Raw genomic sequence first — 20,494 nt, 5'->3', positions numbered from 1 at the left:
GGGGGGGGGGGGGTCTAGGTTTGCTTTTTTGTCTTTTTTTTTTCTTTTTCTCCTTCTTTCAGCTTTTTCTCGCCTCGAAATGGGGAATTCGCACCGCGATCCGCGGGAGCGCAAAAAGAGAGGGGGAGGGAAAGAAGGGGGAAAGGGAGCAAAGCCTGCAGGGGTTGCACAGCCTACAGGTTGCAGGGGGAGGAGTGGGGGAGCAGGGGGGTTTGGGGAGGTGGGACCGCGATTTCACACACGCGCACACACACACACACACAGAGTCTCTTCCCAAAGGACTAGAAGGAGGCAGGTTGAGAAGGGAGCAAAGTTCCTTGAAAACCAGTGTCCTGCTATTATTGCATCAAAGCAGTCAAGAGGGGGAAAAAAACCCCAACAACGCAGGAGAAGGAAGAGGGGATGCAAAGCTCCCCTTCCCTCTCTCTTCTTCTGCAGGAGGAGAAAAAGTCTCTCCCGACGCAGCGAGCTGCTGGGAAGCTTGGTATAAAGCAAAGTTGTGTTTCGATCGGCTCTGTTCAACTCTCCCGCTTTCCTCTTCCAGGATTTGCAAAGGAAAAAGAAAAAAAAAAAAAGACCAAAAGAGTAAAAAAGAAAAAAGTTTTCTGCAAAGTTGGAGTGTTTTGTTGCAAAGTCTGCAGAGGAGCGGTAAAAAATCAGGGGAAGGGGAAAAAAAAGAAAAGAGAGGAAAAAAAATCCACTTTGTAGATCTCCCAACACTTTTCCCCTGGAGAAGTTTCTAAAGAGACTGAATACTGCAGAACAGGCTGTCTTTTAAATAGACTGCCTCTGGCTGCCTGCCAGCCCCTCGCTGCAATTTGAGATCCCAATGACACCTCAGCTTGACTAGGTGCCAGCAGCGAGGGCCCTATCAGTGCGCTCTCGGGCCGTGGGGGTGGGGTGCGCAGCTCCTGACTTCTGGGCTTCAAACCCCGGGCAGTGATCAAGGATAATATTATGAGGAGAGACAAGGGGAGGGGGAGGGGTAAGGGGGAAGCCGCGGATCGGGCTGGGGGGAAAGTTCAGACCTTCACGGGTTAAAGGGGAAAAAAAAAAAAGGCAAAGTGGTTGCCATTGGGTTGCAGGGCAGCCTGGGCTGCAGGGAGTCTGGATGGAAGAGGTCAGGGCTCTGAGTTTGGGGAGGAAGTAGGGAATTGAGTTAGCAGGGCCTGATCCTGTGTGCTGTCCCCTGTGCTGCTGGGGCAAGGACCCCGATCTGCTGCCTGGGTAGCTGGAAGGCTGGGGACCCTCGGAGGAGGAGCTGGTGTGCCCAGCACTCACCAGCTCCAAAGGTGAGCGCAAAAGGAGATGGCTGGGTGCCTGCCAGGGTGTTACTCTCGGGTCCAGGAAGGAGCCTTTGTGTGTGCAGGGTGCCCGGCTCTCCTGTCCCTCTGCCCCCGGGCTAGGTTTAAAAACGCAGTGAAGCTTTGCGCAGTGCTAGGGTGCGCCCCTGACACCCCCAATCAGCAAGGGTTAACGTGGCCGGACAGAGCAACAGGGAGGGCTGGGTTGCTTATAAGAACTGTGTTAGATTCCTCTTTGGAAAAGTTCGCTGTTGCTTAGGGCATGCCAGAAAACAAGGGGAATTTTGCCATGTGAAGTCCAATTTGCACGTTTTAGCTCATTCTTCTTCTGCCTCTTGCCCTGCACAAAATGGGGAGGAAGAAGAAAGAAAGAAACGACAACAACAAAAAAAGCACTTTGCAGTGCTCATCCCCTATCCTGGGCAGCTTAGGGTTTGTTGTCTTTTGTTCCACCACCGCTGCATTCCTCAGGGTTACAGTTCTCCCGGCCCTGGTCCCTCTCACTTGCCTCCCAGTTGTCATTCATCGCTAGGAGCGGGGAAGCTGGAAGCGTGGGGAAGGAATCTCCAGCACTGGGGCGTGCAGCCCCGCGACTGCCCTGGCAGCTGTGCTCAGGGGTTACACCTGGAGCAGGGGTATGAGCTGAACCTAGCTGAGCCAAGGGTGGGAGTCTGCTCAGAAGCACAAGCACAGGGGCATCTACCAGGGCAGTGGCAAATTCAAAGGGATCAGCCTGTTCTGGGTGAGGTTTACGTGTGATTCAAGTCAAGCCCCCTTCCACATAGGCACACACTCCTCCAAAGCTTCATATTCCCCAGGTTTCTTTTTAGATCAGTCATCTGTGCAGCTGCATTGCATGGATTTTGCCACTAGAATGCACCCTTATCTATCGTAAGAGAACGGATGGTTGCTTAAAAGCATTAACTCCTTCTTCTCCAGAATTTCCACGCTTGAGGCTTTTGTTGCACTTCTCAGGTGTTCCCTGTTTTACCATGCGGACTCAGTAGTAAAGATCAAATCCCTCCTGTTCTTACCCCTTGCCCTTCGAAAAGGAAGGCCACATTTCTAAGCTTGGTTGTATGGTTTTTTTCTTTCTACCAAGAGTTTTTCCAGAGATTTTATTTAATACTAACTGAATCTCTGCTTAGATCACAGTTAACTGCAAAAAAATAGGCACCTTTAACATAAGAAAAGCACCCCCCAGGGATTTTATCTGTAAGTGTTTTCTCTAGTTGACACTTAGGACTTTTACAGCATATTAATTGCATCCTGCTTCTGGTTTTTATGAGAATCTGCCACTGGTCTGAATGGGTGCTTTGCAGAAAATAGCACCAGGCAGAGAATGAGTGATCACTGTTCACCTGGAGGTCTGGATGCACTTTGTGCGAGAGCTTAGGGCAGGAGAGAATTTGCTTTCCTCATTCTCTCCACCACCCTGTAAGTAACAGTGTGCCCCAGATTAATACCTGGTACAGAGACAGCAAGAGTATCAGAGGGGTGGAGGAGAGGTTTCACTCCCACTCCAACCTGTGAGACGCAAAATGGTGAGGCATGTAGAGAACTGCCTCCATCAAGCCCAGCTGCAAGCCCTGGCATGGAAGGCTTGGGCACGGCTGGATTGCCATGGGGCAGAGATCCTGTGAGGGATCCCGGGGAAAGCTGCTCTAATTTAGGGCTGTCCGGGAACTTTCTCTCCAGCTTTCAGGCCAAGATCCGGGTGGTGTGAAGTTGTCTTGCAGCCACCCTGATTTTATTCCTAGGCTGTGCTGTGAGGACATTCATCCACAAAAGCTTACCTGGCAAATGAGTCATATCCTCAGCCAGAAAAGTACAAGATTTTAGCCATGAGATGTGCCTTGATGGCAGATTTTCTCCCATTTTATGAAAGTAGTGTCAGCCGTGGCATCTTTGGGCATCACCTGTGTTGAACCACTGAGCCCAGCGCTGGGCTTAACTCCAGTTGACCCTCTGGTGTGTGCTCTTCATGCTCCCTATTTTTGCGGCATTTTTTGCTGACACCAAAAAACCCCCCCACTACCCTGGGAACATAAGACAGCCACAGAACAGTGTGCAGCGTATGGCTGATCGTGAGCTGTAGGAGAGCCTGCAGCTAACAAAGATCACATTTCTCCTGACTTGTGCTCTTCCAATGGAGATCACAATCATGTTTTATGTTTATAAGACATGCTTTCTTGTTTCGAGGGAGTGAACAGAGAGTGTTCAGAGGAAACCAAGGTTTTTATTAGTGTCTTCTAGTGTATTTCATTGCTGTAGGCTCTATGTGTTACATATGGCTCTGCTGCAAAAGAGAAATAATTATTTGGAAAGCAGTTACTGTTCTTAACATCTCAGATATGTCACACTTCATTATGATACTCTCTATAATGTGCAAAAGCACTGACTTTCCTGGGTACGATAAAGAGGATGGAACACATACTTTTATCAGTTTGGGCTAATCTGTCTTTTGGAGGCACTTAGAACATCAAAAAAGTCCAGTCAATCTAAGAAGATTAGGAGTTGAATCACAGATACAAGAGTGAGATTTTTTTTTTCTTCTCCCTTCAAAACCACGGTCCGGTTTTTGTACATCTGAAACATATTAGCAAAATAATGCATTTACAGGAGAATGTATAATTTTTTTTTCATGAGCAAGTATTAAAACCCACCAAACAGTTGTGAAATCAGGTGCCTGAAGCATCGTTCCGAAAAAAAAAGCCAATACTTCAATTCTTAGAGGGGAAAATTACAAGCAACAAAAGCGGAACTGATGGGACAAGTCTGAGACAGAAGTGCAGAGAGGAGAGATGAGCAACAGCAGGAGGTGCAGATATCAACATGATATTTCACTTTGCGTGGAGGCTGCGTTGAGTGTCAAAAGTAAAGCGTGATTTCTTCCCAAGACATTTGTTCTTCCTTTGGACAGTGCCTTCTTGCTTGCAATGATAACCCCAACAACTGTTTGGAGCTTCATGCTGTGAGCCCCTTTCCAGCAGGATCCATCAGCCCATTCTGCAGCAGTGGATGTAGTAGAGCTAGCGAGGGCTAGGTGGCATACTGGATACGTTGGAGAGTCACCTCCAAGGACTTCCTTCCACATCCAGCAAGGGCTAGGCTGAATGAAATTATCTCTTTGCAAGCAGCTTTCTGTGTCATTAAAAAAACAAAGCAACTGATGCTTCCAGAGAAGACAGCATCAATGTTTTGCTTTCTAACATGCCTCATGGGGGTATCAATTTTAAACCACATGTAGAAATGAAGTCTCCCCCCATCAGATCAGCGCCTGGGTGTTCTGCAGGGCTGTGTTGGCTCTGTTTCACATTATCAGGGCTCAGCTGCCAAGATTTCCAGTGGTGAGTGGTGCTGGGGTGCCTGCATCTCCCTGCGGAGGCACGAATCAGCTTGGGGTGCAAAGTGGGGGGATTCATTAAGTGAGGGACATCAGATCCTGGGTATCAGGAAGTACGTCGGAGTCTTTTACAAGAGCTGAAGCATAAAGGCTATGCTGGATGTTTAACTGATAGAGGCAGAAATAGCTCAGGGGACAAATTCCTCTTGCCTGAGCACAGATGAAATTAGTTTCTTCTGCTAACAGGGAAAAGACAGATGTTTCATCATGAGCAGACCACAGAGGTTCCCCTTTGCACCTTTCTGACAAGAGTGGAGAGCAGAGGTCATTGTATTGCTGGTGGCTCTGAAAGGACCTGAGAGGAGTCCTTGAGTGTGGGGCAAACAGTTCAGTGTCCCTCCCTCCCTTGTGCGTGGCCCAGCAATGAGCAGGTGCAGTGACTCTCCTGCATGCCACAGTCACGGGCCTGTGTATGTTCTTGCTTCCCTGGGGTATCGGGAAAGTGCAGTCTGACTCCAGGGAGAGATAGATGCTGGATGACTGGACGTGAGTTGCAAAAGAAGCATCGGTTTCCCCTGTCTGCGCAACAGCGCTGATGAGGCTTCTGTGTCATGGAGGGGACCGGGTGGGCTTAAAGGGCTATCTTTGTAAGTGGCTGGAGATCTTGTCAAGGTGTTCTGCAAGCTGGAAATAACCCTGTGAATCGCTCACTTTCTACCTCACCTTCCCCCGCTCAGTGCTGCCCACATTGTTTTTTTGTTATTAATTGTTTTAGATTCAGACAATGCCTCTCCTTTGGCCTCAGGCAGACGCACTGGCGGAATCACTAAAACACTTTAACACACATCTGCTGAGGCAGCAAAACCCAGTATCTCTCTCCTTCTCTCTCTCTTTCAGTGCCTCACCAGTATCACAGTCAAAAGGTGACTGAGACACAAAGTAGATCTGAAATTGGCTGAAAAGGGAAAGTGCTCCCAGCTGAAGTGCAGAAAACACCTGCATCTAATAAAAACAAATGAGAAACATCATCAACAACCAGGAGAAAAAATAGTGTAAATAAAAGGAAGAGTATAAATTCAGATGGTCTCTCGGGAACTTGAACAGATGCCCTAGCCTGCTGTCTTTTGGAGATATTGTCTAATTATTTACCTTGTAGTGCAATAAAATACAGGGGGTTGCTATATGTCTCTGGCATAGACTGAGGTGCTTTAGAAACCCTTCTGTGCATGTGGATGCCATGGTGATGGATGACAAAGAAATACAATAGATTGTTGCTGTGTCAGGAGAGGGGCATCTTTTAGAAGAAGGAGTTATCCTAAGAAGGATACTGCTTTCTGCCCTTGTAAGGTTTTGCATGTTCAGTTGTGAGCATTGGGATAATGATTTAGGGTAGAAAATATGCTCAGAGGTGATCAAGAATCCAGAATTCCCTTACAGGATATTCTAGGTGAAGATGGGATGCCCTTTGCCTCTGTGATCACGTATGTGCTGCCTGGCCCCATGAACAGCAGTAAGCAATATTTTACATAGAGAAGGTAACTTCTGACTGTGACCATCACTTTCCTCCAAGCCTGCTCTGTGCATGTTCATTCCTGAACCTTTGCATATCGCCTGAGGAGTTGGCATGAAAATAACCTCTTGGAGCCCTGCTGATTTTATTTTTTCTTTTTTCATCTTTCAGCCACTCTGGATTCCCTTCTGCTGTGTGCATGAGCCAAGATGGATTTGAGCTTTTTATCTCTTTTTGCATTGCCATGTACCTGGAAATGTTCTTGTCTGAATCAATATCACCACCAGGAACACATTTAAACCCCTGTCCAAAGGGCAGGGAGGTGTAGTTTTCATAGAGAGTCTCATATGTGGGTGTCTGTCTGCACCATTAATGGGAATGTGTGTGGATGGTTTGGAGGCTTTCTAGGGATGAGGAGACATCCTGTTTCTGAAGAGCTCTCAGAAACCAGTCTGTCTCTTCTGTTGAGGTGCTGCAGAGGGACATTCAAAACTACTCTGGGATCTGGGGATAACAAGTACTGACTGTTACCATTTATAGTCCTTTTAAATACGGAAAACTCTCTCCTGCCTGTGACTATCACACCTCGATTTCTTGCAGAGCTTTCTGCTAGTGGGGTGCCTGTAAGCAGCTGTCTTCATTAAATACCCACAATGAGCAGTCGTATCATTCAAAGGACAATTAAGGTCCTCACCAAACTAATCCAGGCTGCAACTTAGAGCTTTAGCTTCCCTGATGTGAAAGGAAAATATCCTGTCTAGATCCAGTCTGAGACACATGCATGGAGCCTCATCCCTGAAGGTCTGCAGAGTTCTGTAAGGTCAGAAATGCATGTAGCATTTCTGGGTCCTGCTGAGACACCAGGGACAACAGGTTCTGTGATGGTGACGCAGGCTCATGCAAGACTGGATGGAGACAGACCCAAACCAGAGGGGCCTTCAAACCCTGCTTGGATAAATCCTCTTCTTAGCCGCCAGTAACTGGCCTGGATGTGGGCTCATGATTATATCTCTGAAGTAATTCCCTGGACTTCTCCTTACCCCCACTCTATAATTATTCATAGTTATTTTCTAATGGCTGTCCTACCACTTGTTTTCTTTCTGGCTTTCTTCTTCTTCCGAGTAATGAAAACACATCAATGGCCTTTCTCCAAGAACAGTTATTAAAGCCATCACCCCTGCCTATCCCCCCTCCCCTCATTTAAAGCCTATCAAGCTCCATTGGATTTGTGGCCAGGGTTTGCATCAAATTACTATTTTAGGCTTGCCAAAATAAGCACGACTAGAAAGTTTGGAAGGGGGGGGGGGGGGGGGAAGAATAGACAGAGAAAGTTATAATCTTCCCAGATCACTATTAATTACATTTATAATAATTATACTTTTCCAGACGGTTACACTGCTGACAAGCGGGAGGATCAGCACTTGCAGGGCAACCTGTGTGTGTATTTTGGCCTTTGCTTTTCCTCTACAACAAGTCCTTTGTGACTTGCAGCTGCTGCTGGGACACCTCTATCCCCAGTGAGATGGAGAGGACAATGTGCCTGTACGGGGAGGGTGGGTGGATTCACTCTCTCAATGGCAAAGCTTGCTCCCACAAACAAGTCCCAGCTTGGCTTGTCAATTTGCCACGTCTTCTGAGGCTGAATTTGGTTAACCCAGTCCCCTAACAGTCTGGAGCACTGAAGAGGTGGGGTGCAGGATGCAGGACTGTGGATGACTGTCTAAAGCTGTTGCTCTAGGCATAGAAGTATTAAAGGGTGCTGTCTCATGTCTCTTTGCTGAGCTGTGCCTCATTCTGACCTCCTAGGAACATGCTCTTGCATGGGTGAATCTAATGGATGAACACAGCAATTTGGAGTAGCTCCTGTAAGTCAGACTGTTCCTGATTTGTCAGAGGATATTTATTTATTTAGAGGGGTGTAGCAATTAGGGAAGAGAACAGAGATATCAAAAAGCATTTGGCTTTTATCTAACCAGCTGCTTCTTCTGGTGCCTTTTCTGAGGCCACTGTCCTCCTCGGTCTCCTGTAGTGCTGAAATTGTTCACAAGTCTCTCCCTTGCATAGCAGCTGAAGTTATTATCTCCTCTCATTGCCTTTGCTTGAGATTTCCTGCTTGACACCCCCTTTCCTATCCTAAGTCAAAGGTGTGAGGTCCCAAATACTCATCAGAAGCAAAACCTCAAAAGCATTAAAATAACACATTTTGTTATTGACCCAGTTATCTGCATTTTCAGAGCTGTCTCACTTCAGACCCATCAAAAGCTTTGGATCCTACATATTCTCACCTGTAATGTGATATATTTTATGTCTTAAACAAAATGCCCTCCCTAAAACTGCATATCACGCAGGCCCCTCAGTGAAGAACAGAACCACCCACTTACCAGTGGGAAAACATTTTTATACAACATCCACTTTATCTCCAGCCTGTGAATCCTGATCCTCAAGGGTAAGCTAAAATAATACTGACTCTTGAACTAAAATTCATAACTCTCCTGCCTGTGACAAATCACAGCATCAATAAGAGATATTAATTTTATGGCATATTACAGCTTCCCCTACAATTTACCTTTCCCCCAGGATCCTAAAGGCAATAATTATCTCTGTGTCTGTCCATCCGAGACCAACAGCCTTCTTACCTCCCCTTTTCCATCATCCTCTGCTTTTCAGCTGCCTTAAGATAGATAGGCATAGCCATCACAACAGAGAGACACAGGTGGTGTTTGTAGGCCAGGGACAGATCTCCCTTGCACTCCTGACAAATGTTTTGCAGTCGTGGTCCTCTTATTCCCTCCCTTGTACAGTAGTAGCAAAAGTACATAGAACAAGAACTGTAAGGCCCCGCTTCCAGTCTGCTACTCCTGCCTCCTGGGTGAGGGGAGGCATTTTCACCCTGTGAACAAGACATTCTTCCCCTTGATTTCCCTAGGAAGCATCCCAACTCCCTTTTCTGCCCTGCTGGCCCCGTGGCAGAGCAGAGCATTGCTCGTGGATGCCCCAGGAAGAGTCCTTGCCACTGTTTGATGAATGTTCCATAGGGTTGAGACTGGCCCATAAACCTATCCTTGTTTCAGTCAATATTAAAAGAAATAATAAAAAAGTGGTATAAAAGTAGATGCATAAAAAGTAGTATTAAAGCACATGCCTAAAAAAGGTAGTTGAAATAAGAACAGATGCAACAATCCAGGAAGGCGATGAGGGAAAACAGTCTGTGCCCAGTACAGAAATAGTGAGGCATTCAACGTGCAACTGTCTCTTGGGCTCCCAGACTCAGAGCACACATCAATGGCCTGAACTTGGTCCAAACCATCATTTCTCTCCCTCCCCCCCCTTTATTTGAGAAGAGAATCTCCACAGCCTCCTATGAACCAAGTTTCACAACCTGGGGCAGGCATGTGGCTTTCTCTGGACTCTTCATATTTTCCTTTCACAGCCATGCCATGGTAGGTTAAGAGAGAGGGAGATGGCAAGTCAGACCCACTTATGCCTTGGAAAAGTCACTGGCAGGTCAAGCAAAGCACATGGGTCTCACAGCAAGAGCCAGCACCCTCATGGATCTGTGCTGGGAAACAGCATATGAGCATATGAGTCTTGTGCTTTTGCAGCCTGGGAAAATGTAATGACTCAACACACCCATGCCAGTGGGTGACATCTTTGTGTTGGGATGCATGTGTCGGCATCAGGAATTAATTCAGTATTCCCCCTGCCTGTCAGGCTGACAGGAACTCACTCAGACCAAAGGCGTGTTCCGGCTCATGTGACGTCACGTCTTTGAAGGCATTGCTTGCAATGGTCTTGGGAAAATGCCAGCCAATTCTGTGCTGCTTGACAAGAGGAAGGTAATGGCAATAGGGCAAGAAAACAGAACCCTCCTAAAAAGAAAATTCCAAGAGAGCTTCTACATAGCTGTGGGTCTCACATTCCACTGGGATCCATGGACCTTTGGTCACCATCACTCTGTCTGGAACAAGCCTGGTATAAATGATGCCTTAAAACATTTGGCTTCCACTAGGGCAGTTAATTTTTACATTTCAGGTAGGATCCTGAGATTGAACCCAAAATGGGTGAGAGAGGGTTGAGGGCTCAAGCGAAATGTGGACCGATTTGACAGGGTAGACTGAGAGGACAGTGCCATGAAGAGCAGACAATTACAATGGAAGAGGAGCAGGGACCTCCCTCTCCTACAGCATAAGAAAATCAGAGAGCCCTTTCTTGGTGTTGAAATGTCACATTAGGAAGGAGCACAGTCAACAAGCATTCTGGCAGTGATGCCAACTCTGCCAGCATTCATATACCAGAATGATGGATTCTTCCTCAGGACAGGACCTTCATCTCTGGACAAAAGCCTATGCACAAATTTAGGCCAAAGGAAAAAACCCATGCCTCCCATGTGCCTTCATTTTTATGGCCCATTTGGACTTTTTTCCTGGAGTTTTCAGCAGCCTCTTCAGTCTTCCTGCAGAAATCTCTGAGGACAGGCTAATCCAATATAAACTTTACTATAGCAGCTTTCCCAGGTGACTGGCTCCTGTAGCTATTCTCTGCACTGTAGCTCTGCCTGAAGTCACTACTTGTTGCCAGATTCTTGATGCTTTTCTGAGGTCTCCACGTCTGTGAATAGCACATTGCCTGATTTCCCATCTCTTCCATGATGTCCTTCCTATCTGCTCTTAAAATTTCATCTTTTCAAAGCATGGCGAGAGTTTTCATATCTTGTATTTTATGTCTCACTGGCCACTGAAAGCTTCCTAACTCTGAATGTATTTCAAGTGCAGTGGTGTAAGATTTTGGAGGAGGTCACAGTGAGAGTCCTGTAAGACCTTCATCTCCGTCCTTCCACCATCTCATCCTCAACTTTAGTCACATTCATAGATCATAGAATAATTTGGTTTAGAAGGAACATTAAATGTTATCTTGTTCCAACACCCTGCCATGGGCAGGGACACCTTGCACTAGACCAAGTTGCTTAAAGCCCCATCCAGCCTGGCCTTGAACACATCCAGGGATGAGATATCCACCACTTCTCTGAGCAAGCTGTTCCAGTGCCTCACCACCCTCATAGTGAAAAAATTAAAACAACTCTTCCAAATGAATGTAGTACCCTGTAAATCCTAACACCTGTCTTTGCAGACTCCACCCCACCTCTCCTTGTACATTTAAAAGCTGGTTGTCTGGTTGAAAGTAATTGTGGAGCTCTTCCATGGTTAAAGATAGGTGTGGGGGAGAACTGAGATGCCCCCAAATCTGAGAGTTGTGATGGATGTTGAGAAATCCTGTCCTTTCCAGGGCCAGTTAACTGAGTAGTGAGTGCTTCAGTGCATGCAAGGCTAATGCCTCCAGTCCTTCCTCCAAAACAGCGTGGCTTTTGTATATTGGACTCCACTACTTTTCCAGTAGGCTTAGGAGCCCTTTGGCTGATTGCTGCTCAGCTTCCAGGACCAGGCAGGGGTGAGTGGCTGCAGTCCCCCTGGTAGAGCTGCAGCCTGCGTGGGATGTCTTAGGCTTAGTCATACCTCCATCTGTTCCAGCTGGTGGACAAGCCAGAAAGGCCACTCTTTTAGCTGAAGGGGTAGCTGGAGAGTGACCTTAGACAGAGTTTGGACTTGGGACTCCTGTTCCTGGAGCTGCCTGGCTACTGTTTTAACCAAGCATGATGTGTGTGGCTGCTGAGTTACCATCACTAATCTTTTTCCTCTCTACCATAACCGGTTTCCATAAGCATTGTGAGGCCAGCTCTGAAAAAACCCAACCAACCAAAAAACAAGCCAGAAAAACTGCTCTGTTGAGAGAAGAGATTAGTTAAGCAACTACATTTCCTGTACATCAAATGGCTGAAGACATACAGGTTTCCAAATTTCATTTCTGTAAAATGAAACACAGTAGGAAGGGGGAATGAGATTAATGGGAAAAACGTCACGGTCTGCTCTTGGCCAGAGCAGTCTCACCAGAAATGATGGGACCTTGCCAGTGAAGGCATGAGCAGGATTTGGCCTTGAATCTGTTAAATGAGGACATTACCAGAGTACCAGATTTCACAGCCCAGGTCTCTGAAACCAATTCTTCTAAAGTAGAAAGGATTTGTTAGGAGGCTGCAAGGTCAGGAAAGCAAGATTATTGGTTTAGCAGCTTTCTGCTGTGCTGGGGACCCCAGGCAATGGCAAGCACATCTCTGTCCAGCATTTTACATCTTTTGCTTTGTCATTTAAAGACTTGTAAAAAGGACGACAAGACATTCTCCTTTCTTTCTCTTCAATATTTGCACAGTTGGAGTAATTCTAACTCTGTGCTTTTTTTTTTTCTCCTCAGAAAACAAGTGCTTCAATGCCCTTATTTTCTAAATAAACCGAACGTGCCCACACAAGTGCACCCACGAATATTAGCAACCCAAAGCGCATGACCACAACAACGAACCATTTTGTAGTGCAGTCTTCATGAATATCCTGTTCAGACCAGCCAAGCCCCCTGTTCATAAACAGCTCTATAGTTCCTATTAACCAGCAGCCCTCCAGTAATGATCTGTTCTGTTCAGCCCTGTACCCTTTGGTGACCTCCCAATAAAAGACCCCACTATTGCTGCACAGCTTGGCCACAATTAATCAACGTAGCTCAGGACTTGCAAATTACTTTCACCCTTGCCAGCCATTACTGTCGAGTGACCCTACAATAACAAATCAAGATCCAGTAATGGCAAAATAGTCAGGGTTGGTTGTGGTTTTTTTTTTTCCAAATAGCTCAAAACAGCTCTCTAAATAAATTTTTTTCCTATTTAATTTCAAAAATTAAAAGGTACAGCCAGAACTTTGATTAACCTAAGCACAGAGAAATAGTAATTTCAGGGAAAAGACAGAGATCACTTTTAATAGGTTAATTGTCCTATCAGGAAAAAGAAGGAATTCCCCCTGTCAGTCTGGGCGATCCAAGTCACAGGTCACATCAGTGGGACTTCAGTGTGTTTGTGTCCCCACCCCCAAAGAAGAGGGTGTCACTCATCTTGTGCCTAGGCATGTCTCTTGCCTGAGTGATCCCCATCTGAAGACTTGGAAGATGCTGTGACAGCTGTGATGAGGAGAGTGCTAGTGGTTACATAGCACAGTCACATGCCGGTGTTTGAGCCCCTGCCCTCTTTAACTTACTTGTGCAAGTGCAGTCACAACCTCTGGTTTGTGTAACCCCTGCCCTCCCCCCCCCCTCGCCCCCCCGTTTCTTGGATGGTTTTGCTAGTGCCTAATGCTGCAAATGAGTCACTTTTTCCTATAGCAGGTAGTTAATTTCCAGTTCTCTCCTTTATCTGGTTGCCAGTTTTCAGGAAAATGGTAGAAATGTTGCATCTTGGAGTACCCTGCAGTGCTGTCAGATTGGGTTGAAATGGGCCGGTGGGTTGAAAAGCTATTGTAATGTCATGGGGGCACGGAAATGCCCATACCCTTAAGCATAAATATGACTGAGCACCAGTCAGTCTGGTGTCACAGCATTGTGGTGGCATTTTCACTGTGTCCTTCATAAGCCTCTGCCAAAGTCAGAGTCTGGAATTTGTCCTGTTTCACCTTGTTTTAGTACCTGAGGTTGAAATGAATTTTAAAACCAGAGGGAAGCACAAAGAACTGGCACACAGTGGGGTCCTGGCTCTGATCTCTCCAGAGCCACTGACTCACTCTGTGATCTTCAGCAAAGCTGTTGACCTGCTCATGCTTTGTGCTACACAGCTGGAAAATGGAGTAAAAAAAAAAAAAAAAGCGATGGGAACTTTACTCAAAAGAACAGATGCAAAGATTTTCTAAATAAACAAATCATTCAAGCCCTGCCACTCAGTCTCCCCAATCCTCCTCTCTTCTTTGCACCTTATAGTTCAGGCAAGAAGCAGTTTAAAGTGAAAAGTCTGGGACTGTGTTTTCTTACACATTCTGGATCCTCCTATAACTGTGAAAATGTTCAAAGTGAAAACTTGACCTGGCAACAGTTTCTGAATGACCTCGCTTTGGCTGTGAAATTCACTTCAGCTTTGCAGGAGCAAATTTTTATAGTCTTCTCTGGTGGAGGAACAAAAAGATTTTTATTATTATTATTATTTTTCTTCAAGAGGAAACTTTATACAGACTGCATGTTATGCTTTCTCCCAGTGCTCAAGGTCAAATAAGCAGTTCTGTTCTCAGTGTTCCCCACTCACTTCATATCACCCAAAAATATAAATCCCTTCCCTGCTCTGACTGCAGATACTCTCATCAGCAGAGGGGAAGGACAGAAGCACAAGCAAACAACGTGACATTTCTGCCATTGCAGCCATGCACAGTAAAGCACACATCTAGGCAATGTGATCATGTAGCTGAAAGTTACTAATTATAATTGCTACCTTCTAGTTCAAAGGAGTAGTAATTCACGGGAACCCTGAGTTATCCAGGACTCCCAGATCCAAGTTCCTTATACTACAGGCCATGGCACTGGAGATACAGACTTCAAACCATAACTCAGAAGTGGCCAAAGACACCACTGGTGAAGATTTGATATCAGCTTCTCTCCAGCTCAGTAGTGAGTGCAGGATCAGAAGCTGTGGCTGAACATCTGGGCCTCAGCTGGAGCTAACTTGATCCTCCTCAAGCACCCAATTCCAGAAGCCCTCTACTGAACCCCGCAATGACTTGCTGCTGATCATTTTTGCCAGGGCACTGTATGCAGCACCAGCCACTCACTGGTTGAGAACGAGCATTTATGTTTGTTGAAAAGGCTTTCCTGTGCGTGACAGTGGTTGTTTGCATGTGCAGCCAATACGCCTCACACCTCGTCAAGGCTTACAAGTGCATGCAGCACAGGACATTATTATATATGTGCCTGCACACTTTTACAAAGCTGAACCTTAGGCGACAACTAATTCTGAATGATGTGTTAAAAAAAGGAACAGGTATGCAATAAGGACTAATCCTAACCTAGAAAAAGTACTTCTTTTTATCTCCTGGTGTAACCCTTAAACAGGAAAGCCTGGCTTCTGACTCTGACTTTCCCCATGGCCATAGACAAGTTCTTAGCTTCACCTTCTTAGCCTTAGATACTGGGCTTAATAAACATTTCCTTTTAGTTAGCCAGCTTATACCTGTGTTTCATAGGCTTGACCTGGGGAATAGCATGTCCCATGGCCATTCCCAATAAGGATCGTGGAGGTGACTACCACAGTGTCGAGAAGGGAATTTAATTATGAGCCAAGCTGAACTGATTTGTGCCAGGCAGACTCCAGAGTATGGTCCTTGATCTCTTAGTTACAAAGATATATATGGCCTGCATTTCCAGAATTGTAAATGAGATATCACATCATCAGGGCTGAGAGAGTAACACACTGAGGGAAGGGAGAAAAGCCAAGGACATATTACAGTATTATCTTATTATTCTTTCGCACTCTCAATCAAACTGCGTTCCCTATCCAGTATTTTACACTTGATTATGGGCTCTCGGGGGGGCAGAGGCCATCTTCTAGCTGCATTTGTGCAGCCGCTGAAACGCTGAGGTCATGTCCTTGATGAGGAAGAATTTCTGCACACTAGGGGTGCTGATGATGCCAGGATGCTCACGAGGAGGGTGAAGGAACACTCCCCTGCTGAGATGCTACTCGACAGCAGAGTTGAAGATCTATTTACTTGTCTCACTCATTCCAAGTTGGCAGGGGTTTGGTCATGGCCAAAAGGAATATGTGCATGCGATTTTGCAACCAGACAGTTTATTCCTCTGCCCACAGAGATGTTTCCACATCGGAAAATGCCTCACCTACATAAGAATTGCCCCTGTCACCAGAAATAACTAAATGTATAACTAAAATGTGAGGTCTAGGGAATATTGTCAGAAGTCTCCTTAAGGTAATTTTTATTAGGTGTTAGATGTCCTAGCTGAGGGTTATTTTCCCTCTTAAAGGCTAACGTAGGAAAGAATCACACCATCAGCTCAGCCCTCCCGTGAACTGCCGGCAGATTGTGTTCACAAGGGAAATGGAGGTAGTGGGATGAGCCATGCTAGATTATGGAGTGTGGCCAGATGTGCTGAGGAGTTTGTGAAGCCTGTTCTTGGCTATGGGTTTAACGTACATGAGGGTACTGCTGTAGCTGATCCTCCTGAGGAGCTGGAGCTTGATGTTGCTTTGAAATTGTCTCCTCCTCCTGTCTGCCTTGCTGTGGGAGACACTGTTCCTTCACTGTGACGTTGATGGCTTTTGGGGCACCCTCTTTACTCTCCCCACAATTCCAAGAAAACTTGTCTTCTGCAACATCTCTGGTGTCCACACTTGGCTTTCTGTCCATCTAGAAGGTGTCCTGTAGCTTTTCCTTCTGCCCACTGTTTGCCCATCACTGTGGCTCAGGCTACCTCAACCAGAGAGGCTAAGTGGGTTAGGGAGGGAGGGAAGCAGAGCCGGGAGACAGAAGTTGTGGTGCATTGCAAAGGCTGTTCAAAGGCACACAGAAGGAGTCACTTCACTGTGTGCACCATTCTGGCCCATGCTCTACAGCCACAGGGAGGCAGTGATGGAGAAAAGTGTCTATATGGAGGCATAAACTGCTCTGAGCTAAAGTTTTCCCATATATCACCCCCAGCAGAGCAGAGGAGAAAAGAGTGGTGCATGGATGTTATGTACCTCTGAGAAATGGGTGATAAAAATGGCTCATTATGCACTGGCATGCGTTACATGCTGATCTTACTCATCTCTGGTACTCAGGGACTTGATGGAGGGCGTGAGCTGGTAGGAAAAACATAGCCATCCCTACTCTAAATCCACTTTCATGCTTGTCCTGGGGATTGGAGACTTGGGTCACATTTCTGTAAATTCTGGTTAACCCTGATGTCTGGTGCAGATAGGCTAAGATCCTCGAGGAGTAGCTGGTGCGTTTGCACAGCTACAGATCGCCCTGCAGGCCATGCAAATTGAGGCATTTATGAAAACCTTGTCCACCAGCCCTTCAGTTCTGGCTGGTAACTTCTTACAAAACCCTCTGAAATCAAAGAGGAAGGAGTCAGGCAGCCCCTGCCCAGGGCAAGCCCCAGTGACTAGATAAAAAGGAACAATCCCCAATTAGCAGCCAGCGCAGAGCCATCTGTGCTTATACATAATCCGCAAGATGTGGACCACGCGAGGAGAGGAGAGCCTGGTATCAGCTTCTTGTGAAACCTGCTATGATGGCAGGACAGCAGGATAAACTTTTGGGATGCTTATGGCAGGATGAGAGTGGCCAGTTCCATATGGGCAACATCATGTCAGGCGAAACAAGTGGGGAAGGAGGTGGTAGGGAAATTTAGAAGATGTATTGGTGTGATCATGGTTGTGTCTGGGATATTTGTTCAGCTGAGACCTGGAGAAGCTGTCACAGTTGTTACATCACAAGTGACAATTATGGGAGAGAGGAGAATGGGAAGTCCATTGAAAGTGTAGAAGACAGTAACTCTCAGGGTTATATCCAGGAGGGAGTAAGTGGAGGTAATCTCCATTGGTAGCAGTCCCACAGCTTAGTGTTTCTCTTTTCCTTCCCCTGGGGAAAGGAAAACACAGTTGAAGGGGACTTTGGCTTCTGTTTTGGACAGAGTTGGACATTTCACCTGCTTTATCTAAACCAGTCCACATTTTGCAGGGTCTTATCCTGTGGCAGCATTTCCATATCACTAATCACAGTTTTGTTTTGGTTTTTATTGTTGTTGCACAAATCTGAACTGTTTTTGCTTTTCCCAGAGGGAGAAATAAATGATGAAGCGGTGAGGTTTAAACTGTATCCAGATGTGCCTGGTAGGCAGTTGTGCAGTGTGTTATGTTTCTGTCTTGCATTATCTCTCAGGTTTTGACTCCAGTGATGCAGAGCAGAGCACCTCAGCAAGCAGTACGCTCAGACAGAGGGAGAGAGAGAGAACAGCAGCCTTGGAGAATCGTGCTTTGTCCATCAGGTGCTGGGTGATTGCATGAGACAAGCCCAGATTTTGATACTTTTTGTTTCCAGTAGTGCCTGGGGTTTTGGCCCATTGCAGCCATCTGCACTCACACAGATTTTGGTGCTGGCTCCCAGGTCTTTTTTCTAGCAATCAGATTTCCTTCAGAGGTCATGATCAAGCCAGAGTGATAATAGCACATTCAGATGTTTTTCAAGGTCTGGGTCAAACTGTAGAGGTGACTGAGCCTAGGAACAAAGTCCTGTTGTGCACAGAAACACTGTTGAGCTGATTTTTGATACACCCACTTAGTGCAGCCGGGGTGCTGGCAGGCAGTCCGTGTTTCGTTGGTCCTTTATGGGACTGAAGCAGGGAATGCAAAGCTGTGGGAGGTTGGGTTCTCTTGCTGAGAGCACCGTTTGTGATTAAAGCCCATAAAGTGACCAGAGGTTGTCACCTCTCTTTAGCATGAGATACACTACCAGCCAGGAAAAGGTAGTAACTGCTGACTTTGCCATTTTACTAGTCTGTTTGCAGTCTTCCAGCTGGCTGTTAACTCTCACAGTCATACTGTTTTTCAGGCTGTGCTGTATTAATTGTCTCAAGAGACCCAGCATCAGCTGCTTTATTATAACCCAAACTTGTGACGAGTAATTCATTTTCTCTCACTGTAATTGCTAGTAGTAAAACATTATTTCCACCCATCAGAAGGTCTCAGTGCAAGAGACAGGCACTCTTAGGAGCAGTTGTGGCAGCCCATCAGAGAAGAACCTAGTGTTTGAGACTTGAAGTGCACCCGGATTTGTAGGTGCCAAACCCAGCACATAATACCATGGAAAGATGGGAGCTGACGTCTCTCTAGCAAAAATTTGTAAGGCAAGGGGTCACAGATCCTACCTGAGGCACTTTTGAGTAGACTTCTAGCTGTACAGGGGTCAATACCCCCCAGACTGTCAGTCCTCTTTTCATGCCCTACCTGATGTCCATTTTCCTGTTGGGTTCCTGTGTTGTGCTTAGGTTTGGTGGGTTCCCTCAACCATGTGGACCTGGGTGATTTTGCAGCATGTTCATGTGGTTTACAGTTTCTGAGCTGCAAGATTTGCAAGCTATTATAAACAGGAAGGCCCAGCCAAATCTTGCTGCTTGACTGAGCTATCAGCATCTCTAGATGTGTAGGAGAGGCCATCCTTCCCTCATGTATTTGCAACACAAGGGAAAAGAAGGAAGCATAGTAAAGCTTAGTACCATATAATTTACTGAAGAGTGACAGCTAATTTGCATTTTAGCTAAGACTTCCAACAGCAAAATGCAATTGCTTTCACACACACTCCAGGATTCCTACTACATAATCTTGGACATATGGATTTGATGGACAATAAGTTTTGGTGAAGCCCATTACAAACAGGGAAGATATGTGAAGAGGCTCCAAGGAAGTTTTGGGTGTTTGTGTGAGAAGGTTTGCATTACAAAAGATTCCTGTGAAAGGTATCCCCATGTGAGCTCAGTATTCCTCCACCAAAAGCTTTGTCTGTGCCTCTTCTGCGAGGTGGCCAGTTGAACAGTTCTGTAGGTGGATGCTGAGAGATGAACAGAAGAAAGCTGTCTGAGAAAAAGACTCCTGAAGAAAGGACTTGACTGTGGTATGAGTGATCAGGCAATTGAGGCTGTGCTCATTTTACTCTGGTGTCCTTATTTAGAAATCCTCCACTTGCTGGTCATTTTAAATCTTTTGAGTCAAAAATGAGGTTTCTGAAATTTGACTTTCCATACTATCTAGAGAAGCTGGTGTAGTACTGTCCACCTTTTTTTTTTTTTCCCCGAGGACAAAAAAATATCCTGACAGGGAGACCTAATTTTGATATGTTATCAGCCAAGCATGACTGTGGAAATCTCTATGTTTCATTATCTATTTTAGGTCTTGCTACAAGGAGCAGTCTATGATCCGAGTGTGATCCTGCCAGACCAGGGGGCTCGGTGCCTCTGGTCACTGGTAGCCAGTGTGACACCCAGCCATTACTCATGACAGATCCTTGGGCTGAGGTTCAGACTCAAAATCCTTCTGCTGGAAAAGAGCCCTGCATCTCACTCCAAAGAGCGACACTTTATTTTCCTTACCATCAACTAACTCAAAAAAATTCTCATATTTTGTCCCTCCAGGCTCTTGTGAGCGCTGGGTGTGTAGCTCTGTGCCACCCCTCTGAAATGACTCCAACAGGGACACAGCTAAGTCCAAAAACCGAACCCTGCTCCTTCTCTTTCACCAGTTAATATAGAGCAAAATCAAGATTCACACACCTCATGCAGGGCCATAATGTCTGCTTTCAGTTGCTGTTCCTGGGGATTGTGTGCGTCCAGTGTGTCTGTCCTGGCTGGAGGTGGAGACACACCCTGTGGAAGACATGATAGGACCATCCGACTGCACCTGGGACCGTAACTAGTCACAGTTGGATGGGT

Source organism: Corapipo altera, unplaced genomic scaffold (assembly GCF_003945725.1).
Source record: "Corapipo altera isolate COAL_440 unplaced genomic scaffold, ASM394572v1 45, whole genome shotgun sequence".
Lineage (NCBI taxonomy): Eukaryota > Metazoa > Chordata > Aves > Passeriformes > Pipridae > Corapipo > Corapipo altera.
The sequence above is the reverse complement of the archived record's forward strand: the minus strand, read 5'-3'. Positions refer to the sequence as shown.